The sequence below is a fragment of the Leopardus geoffroyi genome, chromosome B3, assembly GCF_018350155.1.
Source record: "Leopardus geoffroyi isolate Oge1 chromosome B3, O.geoffroyi_Oge1_pat1.0, whole genome shotgun sequence".
Classification (NCBI taxonomy): Eukaryota; Metazoa; Chordata; class Mammalia; order Carnivora; family Felidae; genus Leopardus; species Leopardus geoffroyi.
Window position 1 is genome coordinate 46,621,387 of NC_059337.1, and position 7,128 is coordinate 46,628,514.

The window sequence follows — 7,128 nt, forward strand, 5'->3', positions numbered from 1 at the left end:
CTAAGTGGCTTGGATCAGGTCATATGTTAATCCCAGGCCAATCATTGCAGCTAAAATAGCCACCTTAAAAGATAGCCACTCTGATTTGGGTCACATAATACAGTGTAGAATGGGATGGAGGGAAGGTCACTTCCCCCCCTTGCCTCAGTGTCCACAATTATAAAGTGGGGAAATTGGTTCGGTGGATCTCAAAGACAGTTTTCAATTTTAAAATATTCCATCATGGTGTCACGTACTTGCTGGCTCTTGCTTCCTGATGTCTCGTTTCATAAATATGCCTCTGAAAAGACCTGGATATACATGAAAAAGAATGAGGAAGATATTTACAAATTGATTTGGAGTAGCTTTCGGGACATATTGTTGAGTAAAAAAAGTGAGGTATGACAACGTATATTGTACAATATTCTTTGCCCAGAAAGATGGGAAAGGTGTGTGTGTGTGTGTGTGTGTGTGTGTGTGCATGTGTGCACATGTGTGTTTTGCAAAAAGAAACACAGGAAGAATAAACCAGAACTGAAGTGGAGGGAATAGGTATGGGAGCATGTGAATGTCTTAGATACTTGAAAAAATAAATTGAAGGGGACAGAAAGAAGCAAACTCTAAATTGTAATACAGTTTAAAAAAATGGATCTAGCTGTATATAATATCAATAAAATAACCACACAGAGAAAAGAACTGATTTAATTGAGGAGGGCAACTGTTGGGATGAGCGCTGGGTGTTGTACGGAAAACAATTTGATAATAAATAATATATATACATATATATAATAAATAATTTATAACTGTAATAAATATATAAACATATAAATATGTAATATATATATAAATAAAATAAATTAAATTTTAAATAAAAATAAAATTAAATAAATAAATAAAATTTAAATAAAATAAAATAAATATGAATATATATATATACATATATATATATATGTATATATATATATAAAAGAACTGATTCAAGTAAGTTTTGATATGAGGACCCTGGCTGACCATCCCTTAATAGGATGTATTCTAAGAATAAAAAGAATTCAATGGCATCCAAAACTTTAGTGTATTTATTGGGTATTAGGAATGTCAGCATTATAATTTTGAAACTATAAATAATATAGGAAAAAGCAAATAAGTAGACATAGTAATATTATTAGGAATCAAAAGTTTACTATAAAATAAATGAAAGTAGAAAATAAAATAATTTTTAAAAACCTATATTCAATTTGAATATATGAATTCTTGAAAATATATTCTTTGAATATATGAATTCTGGAATCTATATCTATATCTTTGCCCACTTGAAAAGACTTATAAGTAATGACACTTAGTTACTATGAGCGTACTACTGCTCAGATCGATGTGAATATTATTCTGCATTCAAAGGAAACAAGGAAACACGACTCTTTGGAGAATGGTTGAATTTAGATCCAGGTAAGGCAAATGTGAAGTGAATCAGAAATATTTTATATTGCTAGATAGCAAGGAGGAACTCAAAAACCCATGTGTTCTTATGAAAAGGATACAAGATCCGCCTTAATGGGGCTCCCCCTAGCCAAATTTGGGATCATTTGGACATCAAAAAGAATAAAGAGAGTAACTGATTACAAATTAAATTTTAAAGGAAATTCACGAGACCATAGTAATATAAAGGAGAGGAAGAAGGAAAGGGGGGGGGGCGGGCAGAGAAACACACACATGCAGAGTGGAAGAGAGAGAGACAGAGGAGAGACAGAGGAAGAGAGACAGAGGAAGAGAGAGAAGAAATAAAAAAGGAAAGTTCATCTTTACAGAAGAATGTTAGCTAATAAATATAGAAGGGAGGATAAAATGAGGCAATCCCTGCAAACCCAACATAATGATGAATTCAGGTGAGGATCTCAATGGTGTTAAGACACTTAGGTGAAAGGTTTGTTCGTATGACATCAAAGTGTTATCCCACAGATTACTAATGACAAAGCAGGAGAAACAGCATCTTTACTTTGGAGAGATCTGGCCGTCACCACCTTAACCAAGGGTCAAACTTAACCTGACGACTACTGGGGCAGCCTGACATGAACCTGCTCCTGGTGGGAGGCAACATGAAGAAGAAAAAACTGCCCATGAAGCATTCTTGTCCGAGGTGTTTAACCTGAATGTGACAAGTCACCAGACCTAACTTTCAGTGTACAGAAAATATAGAGGGAGGAGTGTGCAAGATTTCATGACAGAGAAATAGCCATATCCAGAATGTGTGAAATGTTCTACAAAATAACTGGACTGCTCAGAAAGTGAATGCAAATAAATTTTTAAAAAGAAAGGAAGAGAAAGAGAAGTGTTGTCCAATATGTTAAAATGTTAAAGTCTAAAAACCTAATTGACTGGAAGAATTTGGTACAATTACAAATATGAATGAAAGCTGGATGTTAGAGTATATGGAATTATTGTCATTTTCTAAGATGTGATTATGATATTGTGGTTATATGGATGGATAGGTGATTGGTAGATTGTAGGAGATAGATAGATAGATAGATAGATAGATAGACAGACAGACAGACAGGAACAGAAAATTAAAGCAAAGTCAGCAAAATGTTCACAATCGGTGAAACTAGATGAAGAGTATATTTCTTTCCTATAGACTTGAATTTTTTCCCAATAAAACATCAGGGGAAAATGCCTGACTGTATAACATATGACTTGGAAGAGTCCTTCGATTTTTATCTTCTAAATCTTTCAGTTTGTGAATTGTAAAATTAAAACCCAAGGAGGTAAAGCAGCTTGCCCAAGGCCCCAGAGTCAGCAAGCAAGAGAGCTCAGCCTCCAGTTATTTTCCACTACTCTTTGCTGTCTTGTGAAAATTATACTCACTTTTAATGTAAAATTCTTTTTAATCTCTTCTTGTATTGCACTGGCTTCCATATTAAAATGAGTTGGGGAGGGGAGGGCACAGTGACATCCATGCCCTGTCTCTCTCTCTCTCTCCCTAGGGCCCTGGTTTCCACTGCTTACGAGACCTGAGACTCTGGACCACAGGACACCCTGGCTGTCTCCTAGATGGTCTCACTTAGCCCCCATCTCAGCTATCAGGGTTTCCCAGTCTCCTTGTTTCATTAACTTGGTGCCACTCCCACTGACCTGGCTGAGTCATGTTTCTTAATATTCTTGGGCTGATTTTTAAAAAGCTTCTTTGAAGTATTGAAACAATGCTAATATAACCAAGTCAACATAATCACATTTGGCCAAGCTAATAGGAAACCTCAGTTTTAAACAAAAGGTTATATTCAGGGCAATATCTTCCTACAATTTCCAGAAAAGTAGCCTGCAGCACACCTACCTATAAATACAACTACAAGGCTGAGAACATTTTGCAAGTTAGTGACACCATGAAAACAAAACATTTTCCAATCAGCCTTTCTTCTCCCGTAGGAAGGGAGATGGTGGAGTTACTACTCTCTGGAAATGAAGCGTAAACCATGGGGCTTACACCTGCCAAGGTGGAAGAGTAGAAACCACTCAAGGATCTTCAATAAGTTTGGATTGAACCACTCTGCTAGTTGACCCCTTCCCCTTTTTTCATTTGCATTTATCATTACATTTTCTCTTTCCCATTCTGATGTGCCTACAGTTTATTTTTGTGTGTGTGGTTGACTGAAACAAAGTGATTGTTATACTTCATGTGTATTGGAAGTTTGGTATAGAAGATTCTAGACACCCAACTCCTCTCCCCCCCACCTAGTTGTTGCTTACAATGAACCTCTTTTCAATGAATATCTAATGAAGGTAGCTGTTAAATAAAAATGAATGCTATGTATAAAATTGTGAAATGTTATTTTCTACCTTGTAAAGAAAAAAACATACCAGTGTGGAATGTATAATTTATAGTCAAGCTGGAAGACTGTGGTAACTCAAATGGCATCAGGCATGGAGTGGGCAGAATCTAAAGTCACCAAGAAAAACTGGAAGATATTCTAGAGATTGCAAAATAATCCTCAGGAGTTCAGTGTGTTTGCTGAGTAAGGTCCTTGGAAAAACATTCCTGTGGGTTCATATTATTGGCACTCCAAATGAGAGACATAATATCTTTTCCTGAATTTATTGGGCTGAGTTTCTCAAGTCTAGTGTGTTGTGTGTCTGCTGCATATGGCACTCTAAAATTAACTTGAAAATAACAAGCTGCTGGCCTGGATTTTATTTGGTCTGTGCAACATTTTTGAAAATCAGAAATTTGCACATAAAAGCCCAGATTCCCAACTTCTCTCAACATGTTGGAAGATCTGACAATAGTGGGCTTAAATTTCTTCCCAGTAAAGGTTGTCTCCCTTGGCCATGAACTCTGTGGTTTGCCATAGTCCCTAGAAGTCCCTGTTGTTATATATCCAGGCAATTTTATTTAATTTTTTTTAAATGTTTATTTATTTTTGAAAGAAAGAGTGTGAGTGGGGGAGGGGCAGAGAGAGAGGGAGACACAGAATCAGAAGCAGGCTCTAAGCTGTCAGCACAGAGCCCAATGCAGGACTCGAACTCACAAATGGCGAGATGATGACCTGAGCTGAAGTCAGATGCTTAGCCCCCAGACAACTTAACTTAAATGGCTAGCTTCTGTAAGCATCTGAGTTTGAGACCCACATTATCTCTTTTCAATTCATTTAGATAAAATAATTTCTTTTGACAAAAATGGGTATTTATATCTATTAAGGCCGCTTATGCACTCAAGGCATGAAATGCCTTACGAGACATTTTATATTGCATTATTTCATTTGCTCCTCCTTTGAAAGAAGTATAATTATTATAACCACTTGAAATCATAGTATTCTGAATCTTGGAGAGGCTGTGTAACTTGCCCATGGTCACACAATTAGTAAGAGGCAGAGCCAGGATTCAAACCCAAAGACTATGCTATCAGATAAGTGAGGCAAAAGAGAACATTGAAGTTGCAATAATCTGCAGCTAATTTCCTTGAAGAACAAGAAAGCAATTATAGTAGCGTACGAAAGACCACGAGTCAAAGACCCAGGAACCAGGATTGAGACAGACTTGCTTTTCGGATAACCTTACCACTTATTATTTTGTAACCTTGGGAAATCTCCTTTCCTCCATTGGCCTGTTTCGTAATTTATAAAATGAGGGTAGGAAGGGTGAATAAGGATACCTCTAAAAGCCCCTGACCTGTCTCGCTCTGTTTGGTACCTAATCAGAGAAAGGATTTGTTCCTTTTCTTTGGCTCCCTCTGCTGACATAGAGCAGGAGAACACATTTGTTGCCCAAACCATTTCAAATTTAATTCAACTGTTTATTGAGGGTTTGCCCTTTACAAGGTCATGGTGGGAACCTGGTTACCTGGTCAGAAAACTTAGACCAGTGATAATTATGAGTTACTTCCTGATTGCTGCTGAGAAGAGCAAAAGAAGTGAAGGTCTAAAGTGATTCAAGATTTTATTATATACATGGAAATCATAGAATCAGAAAACATCATCATTGTCGTCACCATGGGAATAATGAAAGCTAATATTTATTAAGCACAGAGAATAGGCCAGTTGCTATCTAAAGTACTTTATCTACTTTCATTTCCATTTTATTCTTAAAGTAATTCCATCAAAGTTGTTGTTTATTATCCTCACTTTGTACTGGGAGGGAAATTACAATTCAACCCCTTCCTTTTTCAGAAGAAATTGAGGCCCAGGGATATTAAGTGATTTATCCAAAATTATATGGCAGCTGACTGCTGGGAGAGCTAACACTAGAAGCTGTCCAGAAATATTTGTATTTATTTTGTTTTGTCCAGCTTATTCAATTTAAAATCTGGCTGAGGAGATGGAATATACCAAGGAATAATTAACAGGAGGAGGTGTATAATTAGAAACTTAGTTTTTGAGGTTGAAGGGGGCCTTGGAGTCTATCTAGTATGACTTCCTGTTCAGACAGAAGCTTCTCTCCACACCCTTGACAATTGGATACATAGCAGTTGAGTTGAAACCTACCCCCAGTCCTAATTTTGTGCGCTGGAGCTATACAGGGTATATTTAAGCTGTCTTCTGTATACAGTCCTCGCAAAATTTGAAAACTCTTGTGAACTATAAGACATCATGTCTGTGCTAAAATCTCCAAATGTATTTGTCTTTCACCTTATATATAAATTTTATTTTATTTTATTTTTTTAAAATTTTAAAATGTTTTTATATATTTTTGAGACAGAGAGAGACAGAGCATGAGCAGGGGAGGGGCAGAGAGAGAGGGAGACACAGAATCTGAAGCAGGCTCCAGGCTCTGAGCTGTCAGCACAGAGCCTGATGTGGGGCTCACACTCTCGGACTGTGAGATGATGACCTGAGCTGAAGTCGGACACTTAAACAACTGAGCCACCCAGGTGCCCCATCACCTTATATATAAATTTTAAAATAAAATTAATTATAAAATTCATTGCCTTCCTGCAGTGGACTCCAAAGATGGGCTCCAACGAATGATTCCTCCTAGTATTTATGTCCTTATGTAGTCCCTCCCATCCTGAATTTTGGCTGTCCTTTGACCTACATTGAATGGGCAGAAGTGACTGTGTCAGTTTAGGTCCTAAGCCTTGAGAAAGTCTGACACTTAGAGTCATTGTGCTCCGTGGAAACAAGCCAACATGTAAAAAGTTTAGCTGCCCTCCTGGGGAGGAAATGCCTGGGAGGATAAGATAGCATGTGGAGAACTGAGGTGTCAGCTCTGTGAGTGAAGACGCCATCTTGAATGTTCCTGCCCAAGGGCCTCCAGAGTGCTTCAGCCCCAGCTGTCAACTGAGCAACTGCAAGAGAGATTCTGAGCAAAACCAAGAGAAGAAACACACGATTGAGACCAACCAACACACAGAATCATGAGAGATAAGAATAAAATTTATTAAGCTACCGAGTTTGAGTGGTTTTATACCAATAGAAAACTGAAACAACCCACTCAGAAAATATTTCCAGAACCTAAATTGGATGTCTAATGCTGAGGATGGAAAGAATAGTGTCTGTTTATCCTGGCACTATTAACACTGCCCCAGACTTATTTTCCATTTAACAATCATATCATCAGATTGAATGTGTAGTTAACATCTCTAGCATCTGTCACAGGATGGCTGTGTGCCTACTTCTCTCCAATGTCTTCCTTAAAGGTACTATGGACCTAAATAAAAGATTCTGT